Genomic DNA, 21,806 nt, shown 5'->3' on the forward strand with positions numbered 1-21,806 from the left:
CCGCTATTCTCCGGCCTCTCCCCTCTGTCAATCCCTTCACTGGCTCCCAATTGCCCAGAGACTCCAGTACAAAACCCTTACCATGACGTACAAAGCCATCCACAACCTGTCTCCTCCATACATCTGTGACCTCATCTCCCGGTACTTTCCTACACGCAACCTCCGATCCTCACAAGATTTCCTTCTCTACTCCCCTCTTATCTCCTCTTCCCACAATCGCATACAAGATTTCTCTCGCGAATCACCCCTACTCTGGAACTCTCTACCACAACACATCAGACTCTCACCTACCATCGAAACCTTCAAAAAGAACCTGAAGACCCACCTCTTCCGACAAGCCTACAACCTGCAGTAACCACCGATCGTCCAAACCGCTGCATGACCATCTCTATCCTCACCTACTCTATCCTCACCCATCCCTTGTAGATTGTGAGCCCTCGCGGGCAGGGTCCTCTCTCCTCCTGTACCAGTCGTGACTTGTATTGTTTAAGATTAACGTACTTGTTTTTATTATGTATACCCCTCCTCACATGTAAAGCGCCATGGAATAAATGGCGCTATAATAATGAATAATAATAATTATTATTATTTGGGCACTGTATTACACTGTTATTTGGACTCAGTATTGCACTTTTATTTGGATATTGCATTGCATTATTATTTGGACACTGGAAGGCAGTGTTATGTGGACACTGTATAGCAAAGTTAGTTGGACACTATGTGGCAGTTTTATCACTTTAATTTGAACACTGTATGGCACTTTTTGGGGGGGCACTGTACGGCACTGCTATTTGTATATTTAATTGCACTATTATTTTGACACTGTATAGCACTTTTATTTGTACACTGCATGGCACTTTTATTTCAAATTATATGGCACTGTTATTTGGACACTCTTTAGCATTATAGCACTTTTCTTTGGGCACTGTACAACATTATTTGGGCACTATATTGTACTGTTATTTGGAGACTGTGGTACTGTTATTTGCACATTGTATTGCACTGGTATTTGGACACTTTATGACACTTTTTGGGGACACTGAATGGCACTGTTCTTTGGATATAGCATTGCATTATCATTTGGACACTGTATTGTACTGTTATTTGGACACTGTATAATAAAGTTATTTGGACACTGTATAGAAAAGTTATTTGGACACTGTATGGTACTTTATTTGGACACCGTAAAGCACTTTTATTTGGACACTGTATAACAAAGTTATTTAGACACTGTATAGAAAAGTTATTTGGACACTGTATGGTACTCTTATTTGGACACTGTATAGCACTTTTATTTGGACACTGTATAGCACTGTTAGTTGGACTCTGTATGGCACTTTTATTTGGCCACTGTATACCATTGTTATTTGGAAATTGTATGGCACTCTTATTTTGACACTGTATACCATTGTTATTTGGACACTGTATAGCACTTTTATTTTGACTCTGTACAGCACTGTTATTCGGACACAGTATGGCACTTTTATTTGGACACTTTATACACTTTTATTTGGACACTGTATACCATTGTTATTTGGACACTGTATAGCACTTTTATTTGGACACTGTAGAGCACTGTTATTTGGACACTGTATACCATTGTTATTTGGACACTGTATACCATTGTTATTTGGACACTGTACAGCACTGTTATTCGGACACTGTATAGCACTTTTATTTGGACACTGTATACCATTATTATTTGGACTCTGTATATCACTTTTATTTGGACACTGTACAGCACTGTTATTCGGACACTGTATAGCACTTTTATTTGGACACTGTATACCATTGTTATTTGGAAATTGTATGGCACTCTTATTTTGACACTGTATACCATTGTTATTTGGACACTGTATAGCACTTTTATTTTGACTCTGTATAGCACTGTTATTTGGACACTGTATACCATTGTTATTTGGACACTGTATACCATTGTTATTTGGACTCTGTATAGCACTTTTATTTGGACACTGTATAGCACTGTTATTTGGACACTGTATACCATTGTTATTTGGACTCTGTATAGCACTTTTATTTGGACTCTGTATAGCACTGTTATTTGGACACTGTATACCATTGTTATTTGGACACTGTATAGCACTTTTATTTGGACACTGTATAGCACTGTTATTTGGACACCGTATACCATTGTTATTTGGACTCTGTATGGCACTTTTATTTGGACTCTGTATGGCACTTTTATTTGTACACTGTACAGCACTGTTATTCGGACACTGTATAGCACTTTTATTTGGACACTGTATACCATTGTTATTTGGAAATTGTATGGCACTCTTATTTTGACACTGTATACCATTGTTATTTGGACACTGTATAGCACTTTTATTTTGACTCTGTACAGCACTGTTATTCGGACACAGTATGGCACTTTTATTTGGACACTGTATACCATTGTTATTTGGACACTGTATAGCACTTTTATTTGGACACTGTATAGCACTGTTATTTGGACACTGTATACCATTGTTATTTGGACACTGTATACCATTGTTATTTGGACTCTGTATAGCACTTTTATTTGGACACTGTATAGCACTGTTATTTGGACACTGTATACCATTGTTATTTGGACTCTGTATAGCACTTTTATTTGGACACTGTATAGCACTGTTATTTGGACACCGTATACCATTGTTATTTGGACTCTGTATGGCACTTTTATTTGGACACTGTACAGCACTGTTATTTGGACACTGTATAGCACTTTTATTTGGACACTGTATACCATTGTTATTTGGACTCTCTATATCACTTTTATTTGGACACTGTACAGCACTGTTATTCGGACACTGGCACTTTTATTTGGACTCTGTATGGCACTGTTATGTGGACTCTGTACCTCATGGTCATTTTATGTACACGGTACTATTATGTGCATACAAAATAACTGTGTCAATAGGTTATGTATACAGGGTATGGAGGGCCGCGCCATCCCTCATACTTCTGACTCACAAAGAGATTAGATGACTTGGGACAGCAGATTTCAGGGTATTAATAGTTATTTTCTGAATTGACAGTTTAGCACTGAGCCTGTGCTGGCCATCCAGATGAGGAGAGGGTTAACCATCTGGAGGGGGCTCAGGAGGGGAAGGAGACAAGGGTTTGGATGTTGGTGCAGGGAGGAGGGGGCTGTGTGCAGGAATGCTGCAGTAATCTCACAATGTCCCCACAGCTGGAGCAGAGGAGACAACCGCAGCAGCAAGAAGAAGCTTCTCAGACTGCGCCATACGCTCCATGCTCATCCTACGCACATATATACGTGTTATAGCAGCACTGTGTCCATCATGGGGGTAGTAGAAATGCTCCATCATTCTCCTCTTACAACATCTGGGACAAAAGGTTTCATTTTGGGATGTCAATGTACGATTTATTTCAGTGCCTCATGTTATATGCTCAACAGTGATATGAGGATGCGATAAATAATAACAAAATCCCCTCAAAATGCAATATACAACAATCATACATAATATAGTGTATAATGCTGATATCAGGCTGCAATATGTTATACAGATACTACTATATAATATACAGTGATATCACATATAATACACAGTACAATACTGATATTATATAACATACACTGATATCACATATAATATATAATATACTGATATTATATAATATACACTGATATCAGATATAATCTACTGTACAATACTGATATTATATAATATACATTTATAGCGCATATAATACACAGTACAATACTGATATTATATAACATACACTGATATCACATATAATATATAATATACTGATATTATATAATATACACTGATATCAGATATAATCTACTGTACAATACTGATATTATATAATATACATTTATATCGCATATAATACACTGTACAATACTGATCTTATATAATATACACTGATATCACATATAATACACTGTACAATGCTGATCTATATATATAATTGTCTAAGGGTTTTTCCGTCTGTCTGTCTGTCTGTCTGTCTGTCTTGGAAATCCCGGCTCTCTGATTGGTCGAGGCCGCCAGGCCTCGACCAATCAGCAACGGGCACAGCGACGATGATGTCATAAAGGACGTAGACATTCTGCGTCTCTGATTGGTCGAGGCCGCCAGGACACAGTCTGCTGCGAATTCTGAAATCATCGTTGTCCATATACTACGGGGACATGCATATTCTAGAATACCCGATGCGTTAGAATCGGGCCACAATCTAGTATTATATAATATACATTTATATCGCATATAATACACTGTACAATACTGATATTATATAATATATACTGATACCACATATAATACACTGTACAATTCTGATATTATATAATATACACTGACATCTATATATATAATTGTCTAAGGGTTTTTCTGTCTGTCTGTCTGTCTGTCTTTCTATCTGTCTGTCTTTCTGTCTGTCTGTCTGTCTGTCTGTCCTGGAAATCCCGGCTCTCTGATTGGTCGAGGCCGCCAGGCCTCGACCAATCAGAGACCGGCACAGCATCGACGTAGAAATCCCGCGTCTCTGATTGGTCGAGGCCGCCAGGCCTCGACCAATCAGCAATGGGCACAGCGACGATGATGTCATAATGGTTGCCATTGCGACGATGATGTCATAAAGGTTGCCTCAACCAATCAGCAACGGGCACAGTCTGCCGCGAATTCTGGAATCATCATTGGCCATATACTACGGGGACTTGCATATTCTAGAATACCCGATGCGTTAGAATCGGGCCACAATCTAGTATATTATAATGGGCACCTTAGTACTCCATATAGTATAACACATTCCTCAGTCCTCCATATAGTATTGTACACTCCTCAGTCCTCCATATAGTATAATACACTCCTCCATATGGTATAATACACTCCTCAGTCCTCCATATAGTATAATACATTCCTCAGTCCTCCATATAGTATAATACACTCCTCAGTCCTCCATATAGTATAATACACTCCTCAGTCCTCCATATAGTATAATACACTCCTCCATATAGTATAATACACTCCTCAGTCCTCCATATAGTATAATACATTCCTCAGTCCTCCATATAGTATAATACACTCCTCAGTCCTCCATATAGTATAATACACTCCTCAGTCCTCCATATAGTATAATACACTCCTCCATATAGTATAATACACTCCTCAGTCCTCCATATAGTATAATACATTCCTCAGTCCTCCATATAGTATAATACACTCCTCAGTCCTCCATATAGTATAATACACTCCTCAGTTCTCCATATAGTATTATACACTCCACATAGTCCTCCATATAGTATAATACACTCCTCATAGACCTCCATATATTAAAATACACTGCAATTCCCCCATATGGTATAATACACTCCTCAGTCCTCCAAATAGTATAATACATTCCTCAGTCCTCCAAATAGTATAATACATTCCTCATAGTGCTCCATGTAGTGTAATGCCCCGCCATTGTCATCCATGTAGTACAATTCACTTCCCATAGTATAATGCACCCCATAGTTCTTCATATAGTTTAATGTATTCCCCATAGTCCTCGATACAGTATAATGCAGCCCACATATAATATAATGATGCCACCCCAGAGTATAATGCAGCCACCCCACAGAATATATTGTAGCCCCCTGAATATAATGTAACTCCCCAGAGAATATAATGCAGCCCCCTCATAGAGCATAATACAGCTCCCCATAGAATATAAAACAGCACCCCATAGAATGTAATACAGCCCTGCCTCATAGAATGTAATGCAGCCAGCCCCCATAGAATGTAATGCAGCCAGCCCCCCATAGAATGTAATGCAGCCAGCCACCCATAGAATGTAATGCAGCACAGACCCCATAGAATGTAATGCAGCCAGCCACCCATAGAATGTAATGCAGCCAGCCCCCATAGAATGCAATACAGCACAGCCCCCACAGAATGTAATACAGCACCGCCCCCATAGAATGTAATGCAGTACTGCCCCCATAGAATGTAATGCAGCACAGCCCCCATAGAATGTAATGCAGCACAGCCCCCATAGAATGTAATGCAGCCAGCCCCCATAGTATGTAATACAGCACAGCCCCTATAGAATGTAATGCAGCCAGCCCCCATAGAATGTAATGCAGCACAGCCCCCATATAATGTAATGCAGCACAGCCCCCATAGAATGTAATACAGCACAGCCCCCATAGAGTGTAATACAGCCAGCCCCCCTAGAATGTAATACAGCACAGCCCCCATAGAATGTTATTCAGCCCCCCAATAGCCCCACAATCCAGTTATCACTCAGTGATATATTTAAAAAAAACACTCACCTCTCCACTCATACTGATATGAGTGATAACACTCATACTGATATTATATAATAATAATAAATAATCTTTATTTTTATATAGCGCTAACATATTCCGCAGCGCTTTACAGTTTTTGCACACATTATCATCACTGTCCCCGATTGGGCTCACAATCTAGAATTCCTATCAGTATGTCTTTGGAATGTGGGAGGAAACCGGAGTGCCCGGAGGAAACCCACGCAAACACGGAGAGAACATACAAACTCTTTGCAGATGTTGTCCTGGGTGGGATTAGAACCCAGGACCCCAGCGCTGCAAGGCTGTAGTGCTAACCACTGCGCCACCGTGCTGCCCGATATACATATATACACTGATATCACATATATACACTGTACAATACTAATATTATATAATATACACTGATATCACATGTAACATACTGTGGAATACTGATATTATATAATATACACTGATATCACATGTAATATACTGTATAATACAGATATTATATAATATACACTGATATCACATATAATACACTGTACAATACTGATATTATATAATATACACTTATATCACATATAATACACTGTACATTACTGATATTATATAATATGCACTGATATCACATATAATACACTGTACATTACTGATATTATATAATTTACACTGATATCACATATAAAATACTGTACAATACTGATATTATATAATATACACTTATATCACATATAATACACTGTACAATACTGATAATATATGATATACACTGATATCACATATAATATACTGTACAATCCTGATATTATATAATATACATTGATATCACATATAATACACTGTACAATGCTGATATTATATATTATACACTTATATCACATATAATACACTGTACAATACTGATAATATATGATATACACTGATATAACATATAATATACTGTACAATACTGATATATAATATACACTGATAGCACATTTAACATACTGTACAATACTGATATTATATAATATACACTTATATCACATATAATATACTGTACAATACTGATAATATATGATATACACTGATATAACATATAATATACTGTACAATACTTATAATATATAATATACCCTTATATCACATATAATACACTGTACAATACTGATATTATATTATATACACTGATATCACATATAATACACTGTACAATACTGATATTATATAATATACACTGATATCACATATAATATACTGTACAATCCTGATATTATATAATATACACTGATATCACATATAATACACTGTACAACTCTGATATTATATAATATTCACTGATATCACATGTAACATACTGTACAATACTGATAATATATGATATACACTGATATCACATATAATATACTGTACAATACTGATATTATATAATATACACTTATATCACATATAATACACTGTACATTACTGATATTATATAATATACACTGTACAATACTGATATATAATATACACTGATAGCACATTTAACATACTGTACAATACTGATATTATATAATATACACTGATATCACATATAATACACTGTACAACTCTGATATTATATAATATTCACTGATATCACATGTAACATACTGTACAATACTGATAATATATGATATACACTGATATCACATATAATATACTGTACAATACTGATATTATATAATATACACTTATATCACATATAATACACTGTACATTACTGATATTATATAATATACACTGATATTACATATAATATACTGTACAATACTGATATTATATAATATACACTTATATCACATATAATAGACTGAACAATACTGATAATATATGATATACACTGATGTCACATATAATATACTGTACAATCCTGATATTATATAATATACATTGATATCACATATAATACACTGTACAATGCTGATATTATATAATATACACTTATATCACATATAATACACTGTATAATGCTGATATTATATAATATACACTGATATCACATATAATACACTGTACAATACTGATATATAATATACACTGATAACACATGTAACATACTGTACAATACTGATATTATATAATATACACTGATATCACATATAATATACTGTACAACACTGATATTATATAATATACACTGATATCACATGTAACACACTGTACAATACTTATAATATATGATATACACTGATATCACATATAATATACTGTATAATACAGATATGATATAATATACACTGATATCACATGTAACATACTGTACAATACTGATAATATATGATATACACTGATATCACATATAATATACTGTACAATACTGATATTATATAATATACCCTTATATCACATATAATACACTGTACAATACTGATATTATATTATATACACTGAAATCACATATAATACACTGTGCAATACTGATATTATATAATATACACTGATATCACATGTAACATACTGTACAATACTGATAATATATGATATACACTGATATCACATATAATATACTGTATAATACAGATATGATATAATATACACTGATATCACATGTAACATACTGTACAATACTGATAATATATGATATACACTGATATCACATATAATATACTGTACAATACTGATATTATATAATATACACTTATATCACATATAATACACTGTACAATACTGATAATATATGATATACACTGATATCACATATAATATACTGTATAATACAGATATTATATACCGTAATATACACGTATATCGCATATAATACACTGTACAATACTGATATCATATAATATACACTGATATCACATATAATACACTGTACAATACTGATATTATATAATATATACTGATATCACATATAATACACTGTACAATACTGATATTATATAATATTCATTGATATCACATGTAACATACTGTACAATACTGATATTACATAAAGTATACTGATATCATATATATATATATATATATATATGCCTATAATATGATATATTGATACCACTATATGCCATATAATAATATATATATATATGTATATATATATATATATATATATATATATATATATATATATATATATATATATACTGTATATATACACACACACACATTAGTCAGCCACCAGTTGTGCAAGTTCTCCCACTTAAAAAAATGAGGGAGGATTTGTGATTGACATCATAGGTAGACCACAACTATGAGAGTCAGAATGAGAAAACAAATCCACAAAATCACCTTGTCTGATTTGGCAAGATTTATTTTTCAGATTACGGTGGAAAATAAGTATTTGGTCATTAACAAAAGTTCATCTCAATATTTTGTTATATATCGTTTGTTGGCAATGACAGAGGTCAAACGTTTTCTGTAAGTCTTCACAAGGTTGCCACACACTGTTGTAGGTATGTTGGCCCATTCCTCCATGCAGATCTCCTCTAGAGCAGTGATGTTTTGGGCCTGTCGCTGGGCAACACGGACTTTCAACTGCCTCCAAAGATTTTCTATGGGGTTGAGATCTGGAGACTGGCTAAGCCACTCCAGGACCTTCATATGCTTCTTATGAAGCCACTCCTTCGTAGTCCTAGCGGTGGGCTTGGGATCATTACCACGCTGAAAGACCCATCCATGTTTCATCTTCAATGCCTTTGTTGATGGAAAGAGGTTTGCACTCAAAATCTCAGGATACATGGCCTCATTCATTCTTTCATGTACATGGATTAGTCATCCCGGTTCCTTTGCAGAGAAACAGCCCCAAAGCATGATGTTGCCACCCCCATGCTTCACAGTAGGTATGGTGTTCTTTGGATGCAACTCAGCATTCCATCTCCTCCAAACACAACAAGTTTTGTTTCTACCAAACAGTTCTACTTTGGTATCAACAGACCATTTGACATTTTCGCAATATTCTTCTGGATCATCCAAATGCTCTCTAGCAAACTTCAGACGGGCCTGGACATGTACTGGCTTAAGCAGGGGGACACGTCTGGCACTGCAGGATCTGAGTCCCTGGTGGCGTAGTGTGTTACTCATGGTAGTCTTTGCTACGGTGGTCCCAGCTCTCTGCAGGTCATTCACTAGGTCCCCCCGTGTGGTTCTGGGATTTTTGCTTACCGCTCTTGTGATCTTTTGATTCCACAGGGTGAGATCTTGCGTGGAGCCCCAGATCGAGGGAGATTATAGTGGTCTTGTATGTCTTCCATTTTCTTATTATTGCTCCCACAGTTGATTTCATGACACCAAGCTGCTTGCCTACTGCAGATTGTCTTCCCAGCCTGGTGCAGGGCTACAATTTTGTTTCTGGTGTCCTTCGACAGCTCTTTGGTCTTCACTAGGGTTGAGCGACCTTGACTTTTTTAGGGTCGAGCCGGGTTTCGCGAAACCCGACTATCTCAAAAGTCGAGTCTCTCTCTCTCTCTCTCTCTCTCTCTCTCTCCTCCGTCCGTCCCTGAACTGAAAAGCTGGTGTTACACATTGCAAATCGCTACAGCGCACAAGCGACAACATGGCGATAGGTCTTAGGGGCGTGGACGCCTATGTCATCACTCTGCCCACGCCCCTTCATTGGCTGAAAAAAATGGCGCCAAGCGCGTCATACGAAACGCGACTTTGGCGCGAAAGTCGCGTACCGCATGGCCGACCCCACACAGGGATCGGGTCGGGTTTCATGAAACCCGACTTTGCCAAAAGTCAGCGTCTTTTGAAAATGAACGATCCGTTTCGCTCAACCCTAGTCTTCACCATAGTGGAGTTTGGAATGTGACTGTTTGAGGTTGTGGACAGGTGTCTTTTATACTGATAACAAGTTCAAACAGGTGCAATTACTACAGGTAATGAGTGGAGGACAGAGGAGCCTCTTAAAAAAGAAGTTACAGGTCTGTGAGAGCCAGAAATCTTGCATGTATTTAGGTGACCAAATACTTATTTTCCACCATAATTTGCAAAGTAAATCTTGCAAAATCAGACAAGGTGATTTTCTAGATCAGTTTTCTCATTTCGACTCTCATAGTTGTGGTCTACCTATGATGTCAATTACAGGCCTCTCTCATCTTTTAAGTTGGATAACTTGCACAATTGGTGGCCGACTTTATTCTTTTTTCTCCACTGTGTGTGTATATATATATATACATATATATATATATATATATATACATATATACATATATGTGTGTGTGTGCGACAAAAGTGGCTAGTTTTAGCTCTTATATTATTTAGGAATGTAAATCTGCCACATGGTTCCAGAGCTATCGGCCTCTTTATCTAGTGAAAATTTTTATGGTCTGTACAAGGGGGCGTGACCCACAGGGTAATTATGCAGTGCAGCCTAAAGGCACGCCCCAGAGGAGCCTGTGAGCCACGCCCCCTTATAAAGACCATAAAAATAAGCACTAAATTAAAAGTCCCATATCTCTGGATCCTTATGGCGGATTCACATTTACAAATTACCATACATTAGCTAATAATAGCTGATGTACACTTTAAGACCCCCATACACATTAGATGAAAGTTGTCCGATTTTGGCGAGGACCAGCTGATTATCAGATATTTATTGGACCTCCTAACTTTCCCCCAACAGATGATGTCAAGGTGATTCAAGGACTGGGGTATTGAAATGATAACACCTATCTGTTATGATCTGGTGGCCTAGGAGCAGCATGAGACGTACTCTGGAGAAGGTGGTCCCTGTACTGACCGCAAACCCTGAACTTAGCACCGCAACTAGAAGTAGCCGTGGGGAGTACCTAACACTCCCTAGACCCCTCGACACAGCCTAAGAACTAACTTCCCCTAAAGACAGAAACGGGAAAACTATCTTGCCTCAGAGAAAATCCCCAAAGGATAGACAGCCCCCACAAATATTGACTGTGAGATGAGAGGGAAATAACATACGCAGACTTGAAATCAGGATTTAGCATAGGAGGCCATTCTAGCTAAAAAGAAAGAATAGGACAGAGTACTATGCGGTCAGTATTAAAACACTAGAAAATATCCACCACAGAAAATACAAATCTCCACATCTGACTAAAGACATGGAGGGTATATCTGCATCTCCAGAGACACAGCTTGGCTGCAAAAAATCCTTCACAGACAAAGCTGGACAAGACAAAACATGAAAATGCACTGAACTATAAGGTCCACAGCAGGTGGACAGCAAAAACAAAGCCAGAACTTATCTTTGTTGAAAAGAACAGCAAAACAGGAGAGACCAGGAATGGATGTGAATCCTCCAAAAACAATGGACAACTGGCACTGACTAAAGGATAAAGCAGGACTAAATAGCCCAGCCCAAATTGCAAAAAGTGGATACACCTGATAAATGCTGCGATCCAAAGACAGCAGCACTACCACTCATAACCACCGGAGGCAGCCCAAGAGCAGAATTCACAACACCTATCCTTTTGTTTTCAGGGTAAAGAAGCCACAATTAGAGGCAACTGGCAGCGGCTTTCTCCTCTTTGCTCATTGAACCATTCACAAGTCCTGTCCTGTCTATGCAGAGATAGATGTTGGCGGAGTAGAATGGTCATTCGTCAACTGTCTCGTGTATGCCTGGCTTTAGATTGCTGTTGGCCAAATGACCAAAAAAAACATTCAACAGATTTTTCTCCAAAATGCTGCCCCCCAGCACAAAAGCTACGACAAATGAGCACGTATTTTCAGTGAGGAGAGAGGACCAAGGTGCTGCCGAATATCTTTTGCAACAGCTTATCCCCCAAGAGAATGAGAGGACTATTTATTGAATGATGACCAGGATTTAGAAATCCTTAGGAGAGGTGATTAATATCATATCGGTGGGGTCCGGCATGCTCTACTTCTCATGTCCACTTCCTCAATGTTAACTAAGTCCGCATGACTACATTTAGTGTTATTCCCTTATTGTTCTCATCCCATCAATCGTATCCTTTGGATCAAATTGAATTTCCATGAAAAACGATAGATTTTGCTCTTAGAAGTCAGTTTCCTTCTAAGTTTTTATGGTAGAAATGCAGAGGGAGTAAACAAGTAGGATAATTAATGGTTGCATGTGGATATCAAAGAAGGACATTCTAGAGGGCGACGAGGCATGAAAAAGCATGTTAGATGGATGGTGGCCCACCACCGGGACTACTGTGTCCATGGAGAATTCAAAAGTCAATTATGTTTGTAACCAGGCTAATGAAACTAAGTCAAACATTGACTTAAATAGGGACTTTGGTACATGCTGGTCATCTTGGAAGCCTTGCAGATACCTCCTAACCTCACAGCTACTGATTGGGTTTGTACTGTAAAAGGAAGGTTAATCTTTCCTGGGAAAGTAGGGAGTCTAAAATCACTCAGCCATGGTTCAGTAAGAGAAATAATTTGTGTTCCTCCTCTCACCAACATCTGGTCATTAGAGGAGCCTAGAGGGCAGATCTTTTCTGAGCTCTTCTCATGTGTTTTCTGTAAACATTCTCCTAATCTCCCTCTTCCTCTTATCCAGCTTCTGTAGTAAGGTCCTCTAATGATCTCCTCTCTGCTCCTCATACCCTTATCCTCCTCATTGGCATATTATTGCCCCATGCTGACAATAAGAATTAAAGGCCCCCATACACATTAAGCTAAAGTTGGCCAAACCTGCCAATATAGACAATCTAATGTGTATGGGGACCTCCTGACTATTCTCTGACAGATTATGTCTGGGAAGAGAAGGGTCTGGCATGTTGTATCTCCAATGGCAGATCCTTTTGTTCTCTGGAATATAAATTGTCACCAGTGGAGTTTTGGCGGTCGCTCCCGTATGGCTGAATAGGGGAAGATACCTGCCGGTCAAACGACCAACAGTTATCTAATGTGTATGAAGGGCTTAAAGTGAATCAATCAGTAACATCAACCCCTCCAAACCACATATATATGCAAATCTATGAAATGTAAATCTATCAACACCTTTATATCGTCTATCTGTTGCTGCATTGCCTATCTGTTGCTGCATTGCCGAGTAAGTAGCATTTTAAATCATATGGAAATAATCCATAAAGTGATCTGTGCATGGCATTCCCTTGACTGCCTCCTCCTACCTCATTATCTTGATTGATAGCTTACTGTCTGATTTCCCTGCCTGGTTCCTGACATCACATAGATAGCTAAAGATGCTAGTTCTGAGCGGGAAAACATAGGGTGGCAATTGCTTGGGAAGTGCTCTGTCACTCCCAGAGCACTTAATTCCACATTTACATATGTATAAAAAACAATAATTACCTGGAAATACAGCAGCAGAGAGAACATATAAAAAATGTCAATGGATTTACATTTCAGAGACCTGTCTCCATATTTGGATTTGGTGGGTTGATCTTTTTGACAGATTCTATTTATGAAGAAGTTTGCATTAATGAACTAGAGCCTTGTGAACCTCATCCCAACTGCCAGCATCCCTGGCACCTATTCTGCCTAGTAGGTCTAGCGCGACGTTATTGTTGGAGGGGGGGCGGGGGGGCGCGACACAAGCATGACGTTGTTCTGGGTCTACTAATCAGTAGAAGCACTGGGGATGCCGACAGGTAAGAGGTTTGCAGGGCTTTGATCTGGCAGCGATGGACTAGGTTCCAGTGAATTAACTTAGAATGCCTTAAGAGTGTATTTAAAAATTGCTTTCTAGATTGGAGAATCCCTTTAAGTGATACTATTGCTCCTCTGTGATGACATCACTCATGTACAACAATCCTCAGCTTCCTAGATAATTACATACACTGAACTCACACATGCTGTTGATGCTTGGGATATAGTCACACTGGCCCATTAGGGCATTCCTACAATACTTGTGCGCATCCTTGGCTCTAGTTATTAACCAGTCTGACTTCTCAACCATTTAGACAACATGAAAAAGGGTCCAATCACTCATAATGAACGGCGATGTGCACTAAAGATGAAGTTGAAGATCACATTTCAAAAAGGCCTTTGGGGTCTGTAGTGGGATCCACAAAGAGGCCTATTTCTACATCAAGCTGTCTCCTTCCCACTTTCCAGTGGGCATTGTAAACTTGCTCTGGATTCTCCAAGGAAGAAGTGAACTGTGCAGTATTCCCCCACAGCCAGCCCACTATCATATTAAAAAATGCTACAATAATTTAGGTCTTTGCTCCATGTGCGTCCAGTTTTTGTATACTCTAAGAGCACAGTTTTGTTTTTTTAATGTTTGCCTTTGAGAATTCTAAGAAATGAAAGCTATGAAGGAGGGAGCAGCTCTACACAGAGGTCGTGTACGAAGATGAATAATCCGATTGTCATCACCGTAAACTCTGCAAATAAACAATAGTTCGAATGTGGTAGGAGTACCGTGGACATCTGCAGTCCAGGACATCCCTGTACAGACCAACAGGCATGGAGGCATCCCTGACATTTACAGGACAATGAGCTCTTTGTGGAGAGGAGATATTAAAAAAAATAAGAAAAAAAGACACTAATTGTAATGGGAGTGATCGAAATAAGGAAGGGCCGAGTCACCCCTGACTAGGTCTGATTAGAAGAATTTGGGTTTAGAAAAAAATATTTAACCTGTTAGGGTCCATGCATGCTCGTCACAAATCAAGCATGGATCCTATACAACAACAGTCCTTATGAACCTGTAATTGCTCTGTGTGACATATGGTACCTCTGTGAGGCTCCGTATTCTCCCCTAGAAGTAGTTGGGGGATCTTTATATGCTGATAATACGGAGGGTTCCCAATGGGGTCTTAGATTTTAGGGACCCTTACGTGTAAGTTTTCTACTCATCAGTTAAGATTTGTGACCTAGTACCTTTTCTATCCCCATTTTGACCCTTTACCCATCTTCTACGTCTCCATCTCATCCACTGGATTGTCCCATGCTGACCACTTTCTTGGACATGGCCTTTGGGAACGCTATGGTGCCAACTGCACCACCAATTGATGACTACATGGAGGACTTGGGAATCCAACCGTGAAAGTCCAAACTCGGACCAAGGGGAAAAACTAGGGAGATTACTGAGACTCTGCACCCTAGTCTAGTCAACTCCAAACCAATTTTGGCTTTGAAGATCCATTACGACAGTTGGAGAAGTTAATATGGGACTTTCAGGTTAGAGATCTACAAAATACGATGCTGTTAGTATGGTGGATAGAATATACATTATAGAGGATGTGAGAGGAAATTGGCATTCACCGTGATGGAAATAATGATCTGAGACTCACCAAAAATAGCCACTGCCAGATATCTTCATCCCATTGTGAGAGGACGTAAATTCTGAGGAGGATGAAGAGCCTAGTAGCTCAGAAGCTGGAAAGATATGAAAATGTTAGATGGTCAGAAAGTAAAGCTTAATGAGTAAGACATGGAAATGGATTTAATGGATGTCAGTAAACTAATAAAGCACATGTTGTACACTTCCTAGTCGATTTCTTTCCAAGATTGGGTCCCTAAGAGCTGATCCCGGGGGCTGTGACTTCAATAGGGTGTTGGTGGTGTCCCATGGTCATGTCCATGGTAGAATTTCTAGGGCAAAAAAGAGCCCATAAAATCAAACTGGTGATTCCTTTTAATGAAAAACAACACCAAAAATTGTTTAAGGTGACAAAAGAAAAATGGCCCCAAAAATGGACAACCTGACTTTTGCCATAGTACCAGGATGGCTCTACTATTACCCCACAGGCCCAGACCACCCTTGCCTACATGTGCTCTACTATTTTAATGCCATTTTGTGAAATAGCATGGCGTAGACATTAAAGGGGTTGCCATTTTATTTTTTACTTAAATGCATGCGGTTGGGTTTCCTTAAACACTTTGCACCATTTGCCTTTTCTACAATTGGGTCCCTAAGAGCTCATCTTGGGGGCCACAACTGCAGTAGAGTGTTGGTGGTGTCCATGGGCATGAGCAGGACACATGTATGATGTATCCACCAGTGAGGTCATTCTGTTATTCCAGTAAGAGATTTTGTAATTCTTTTATCTTTTCTTTTTTTCTTCTGAGCCTTTCTCAGCTCATTTAGGACTACAGACCAAAAATAAAAATGAACGTGCTGGCAAAATAAGTTCCAAATGGTGCACAATTTCAAATGGAACCCAATTGTAAAATTGATTTCTAGTCCCAAATACATGCATTTAAGCTAAAAAAAAATCATCAGACAAAATCTGTGAACAGTATTTATCCAGGACACCAGTACCCAATGGTACACCAAGAAGTATTAGATGGTGGGAAGCGTGGATAGAATAGAGATGACCGAGACAAACTTGAGATGAACCCTTTGGAAACCTTGACTTTGGCTCTGACCCTAACACTTACGTATACACAGTTTTTTAAGCCCCCCCATCATGATGATTGTGAGATGTGGTATGTGAAACCCTATTTGCTACGTGTTGGCTGCAGATAGGATGTAGATTTGGGGCGGCCATACATTTATAAGAATTTCTGTGCTACGTTCTTCTATGGTTAGAAGACCGCTGGCAACGAGCCATTATTGTGGCTCTATAAAGGCTCGCCGGTCCCCCATACACAGGACATTTACATGTTAAACTTCCACAGTTAATTAGCCATCCGTATCCTTATCAGCAGGACCTCTCCCAATTCTTCCCCATACCCTGCCCACCCTTCACCTCCCGCTTTCCACATATCCAGGAATCTCACATAAAGCGACAGCCCGGTGCCAATAAAGCCTGGCTTCCCGGGATTCATTAACACAATCACTTTTCATTTCCTCATATTGGTAATGGAAGTGTAATCTCATAACAGACTCACACCCAGAGTTATAAAATGACTGGGGCTGTCGACACCAAAAGTAAGAATGGTCTTCGTAGACTATTGTGCGCTCGACAATTCAGGCCTCTTTCACCGGCATCCTCTCATTGAAGGAAAAGAAATGAATATCAACGTCTAAATAAAATTCTCTACCATGTCCCAGCCATGCCAGTTCTACTATGCTACACGTGACCATCCTAACAGGGATTTCCATAAAATCACTATGGCTTCCTCAAATGTAAGTATGAGAGGGTAGAAGGATTGTTGAGATGGATTGGTTGCAGTGGCGTAAATTGAAGACTCAATAGCTCACTGCTTTGGACCTCATTTGCCACCTATGGTGATGGCGTCAGCACAAAATCAGCTATACGCACACCATTTGTGTAAGTCTGGAATGATGACCTCATTGTACAGCCAAACAAAAACTACCTCAGTTTTCCGCATCCTATAAATGTCCAATGGAACCATCAAAACCCAATGGTAAATGTCACTTCTGCAGTCCTGCTATTCACCATTTGTATTAGTCTGCGGTGATGACATCACTGCACAACTAAAAAATGTCATCAATTCTCCACATCCCATAACTGTCCAATGGAACCATCAAAACCCAATGGTAAATGTCACCTCTGCAGTCCTGCTATTCACCATTTGCATTAGTCTGCGGTGATGAGATCACTGTATAACTAAAAAAATGTCATCAATTCTCCGCATGCCATAAATGTTTAGTGGGACCATCAAAACCCAATGGTAAATGTCACCTCTGCAGTCCTGCTATTCACCATTTGCATTAGTCTGCAGTGATGACATCACTGTATAACTAAAAAAAAGTCATCAATTCTCTGCATCCCTTAAATGTTTAGTGGGACCATTATAAACCAATGGTGATTGCTACCTCTGCAGTCTTTCTATACACATTTGTATTAGTCTGGAATGATGACATCATTGTAGAACATAAAAAGGTCACCAATACTCCGCATCCCATAGACTTCCAATGGAACCATCACAACCTGATAATAAATGTAAACTCTGCAGTCCTTCTATTCACCATTTGTATCAGCCTTCAGTGATGATATCATTGTACAACTAGAATAAAAGATCATCAATACATTGCGTCCCATAAATGTTTGGAGGGATAAATTATACACCATTGATGATTGGTTGAAATGGATAATCTACATACATAATCGCCAGTTGGGACTTCCAGCCGCTGTCCCCGAATCCCATAAGGCACCGCGGCAGTGTCACTTGCGCAGGCGCAGTTCGTGGCCGCAAGGCGTTACTACGCATGCGCGGGAATGGCGGTGATGTGTATGTCACTTGTGAAGGCGCAGTACAGATGTTAATTTCACCGCACTCCAGACGCGATAGCATCGGGCCTATTTCTAGTGATCATAATAATTATAAAGTTTATAATTCTGAAACATTATAAACCATAGGTGATTGATACCTCTGCAGTGTTTCTATACACATTACTCTGCATCCCATAAATGTCCAATGGAACCATCACAATCCGATATTACTTGTAACCTCTGCAGTCCTGCTATTCACGATTTATATCAGTTTGGGGTGATGACGACTTTGTATAACTAGATGAAAGTAATCAATACTCTGCATCCCATAAATGTCTTATAGAATCATCACAACCAAATATCAATTGTAACCTCCGCAGTCTTTCTACATTCCGATTGCATCAGTCTGCAGTGATGACATCATTATAAAACAAAAAAAGCATCATCCAAACTCTGCATTCCATAAATGTCCAATGAAAACATCACAACCCAATAGTAATTGTAATGTCAGTGGTTTTTCTATACTCCATTTGTTTCAGTCTGCAGTGATGACATCATTGTACATCTAAAAAAAAGTCATCCATACTCCACATCCCACAAATGTCCTATGGAACCATCACAACCGGTTAGTAATTGCAACTTCTGCAGTGCTGATATTTACCATTTGTCTTAGTCATCGATACTCCTCATCCCATAAATGTCCTATGGAACGATCACAACCAGGGGTGGACATATCATTTGTGCAACCTGTGCAGCCGCACAGGGGTCCAAAAGGTAAGGGGTCCCATTTCTATTTGCATTTTTAGGAGCTCTTGGGCTGAAAAGGGCTCATATATTGTTCTTGTGCATGGGCCATTTTCTGTCTGGGTCTGCCAGTGATCACAACTCAATATTAACTGCAACCTCTGCAGTCCTGCTATTCACCATTTGTATTAGTCATCAATATTCTGCTTCTCATAAATTTCCTATGGAACCATAACAACCCATTAGTAATTGCAACCTCTGAAGTTTTGCTATTCACCATTTGTATTAGTCATCAATACTGCATCCCATAAATGACCTATGGAACCATCACAACCTGATATTAATTGTAACCTCTGCACTCCTGCCATTCACCATTCGCATTAGTCATCAATATTCTACATCTCATAAATTTCCTATGAAATCATCACAACCCGTTAGTAATTGCAACCTCTGCAGTCCTCCTATTCACCATTTGTATTAGTCTGCGGAGATGACATCACTGTACAACTAAAAAAATGTCATCAATACTCCGCATCCCATAAATGTCCAATGGAATCATCAAAACTCAATGGTAAATGTCACCTCTGCAGTCTTGCTATTCACCATTTGTACTAGTCTGCAGTGATGACATCACTGTACAACTAAAAAAAGTCATCAATACTCCGCATCCCATAAATATCCAATGGAACCATCACAACCTGATATTAATTATAACCTCTGCAGTCCTGTTATTCACCATTTGTACTAGTCTGCAGTGGTGACATCACTGTACAACTAAAAAATTTTCATCAATACTCCGCATCCCATAAATGTCCTATGGAAGCATCACAACCCGATATTAATTGTAACCTCTGCAGTCCTGCTAGTCACCATTTGTACCAGTTTGCAGTGATGACATCACGATAAAACTAAAAAAAGTCATCAATACTCCGCATCCCATAAATGTCCTGCGGAACCATCACAACCTGATATTAATTGCAACCTCTAAAGTCCTGCTATTTACCATTTGTATTAGTCATCAATACTCTGCATCCCATAAATGTCCTACGGAACCATCACAACCTGATATTAATTGCAACCTCTATAGTCCTGCTATTTACCATTTGTATTAGTCATCAATACTCCGCATCCCATAAATGTCCTGCGGAACCATCACAACCTGATATTAATTGCAACCTCTAAAGTCCTGCTATTCACCAGTTGTATTAGTCATCAATACTCTGCATCCCATAAATGTCCTGCGGAACCATCACAACCTGATATTAATTGTAACCTTTGCAGTCCTACTATTCACCATTTGTATTAGTCATCAATACTCTGCATCCCATAAATGTCCTATGGAACCATCACAACCCCATGTTAATTGTAATCTCTACAGTCCTGCTATTCACCAGTTGTATTAGTCATCAATACTCTGCATCCCATAAATGTCCTGCGGAACCATCACAACCTGATATTAATTGTAACCTCTGCAGTCCTACTATTTACCATTTGTATTAGTCATCAATAGACTGCATCCCATAAATGTCCTACGGAACCATTACAACCCAATATTAATTGTAACCTCTGCAGTCCTGCTATTCACCATTTGCATTAGTCATCAATACTCTGCATCCCATAAATGTCCTATGGAACCATCACAACCCAATATTAATTGTAACCTCTGCAGTCCTGCTATTCACCATTTGCATTAGTCATCAATACTCTGCATCCCATAAATGTCCTACGGAACCATCACAACCCCATGTTAGTTGTAACCTCTGCAGTCCTGCTATTCACCATTTGCATTAGTCATCAAT

The 21,806-nt window shown here is 38.7% G+C and overlaps 1 protein-coding gene across 1 annotated transcript in view; it reads right to left on the reverse strand.

Annotated features, from left to right (window-relative positions):
• Nucleotides 1-21,806, reverse strand: part of PLEKHG2 (pleckstrin homology and RhoGEF domain containing G2) — a 100,881-nt gene that overhangs the window by 70,015 nt on the left and 9,060 nt on the right. Inside the window, exon 2 of the mRNA XM_069746516.1 lies at nt 16,432-16,516. The gene's annotated coding sequence lies outside the window, so the exon portion shown is untranslated. The remainder of the gene's footprint in view (nt 1-16,431; nt 16,517-21,806) is intronic.

The sequence above is a fragment of the Ranitomeya imitator genome, chromosome 2 (genome assembly GCF_032444005.1).
Source record: "Ranitomeya imitator isolate aRanImi1 chromosome 2, aRanImi1.pri, whole genome shotgun sequence".
Taxonomy (NCBI): Eukaryota; Metazoa; Chordata; class Amphibia; order Anura; family Dendrobatidae; genus Ranitomeya; species Ranitomeya imitator.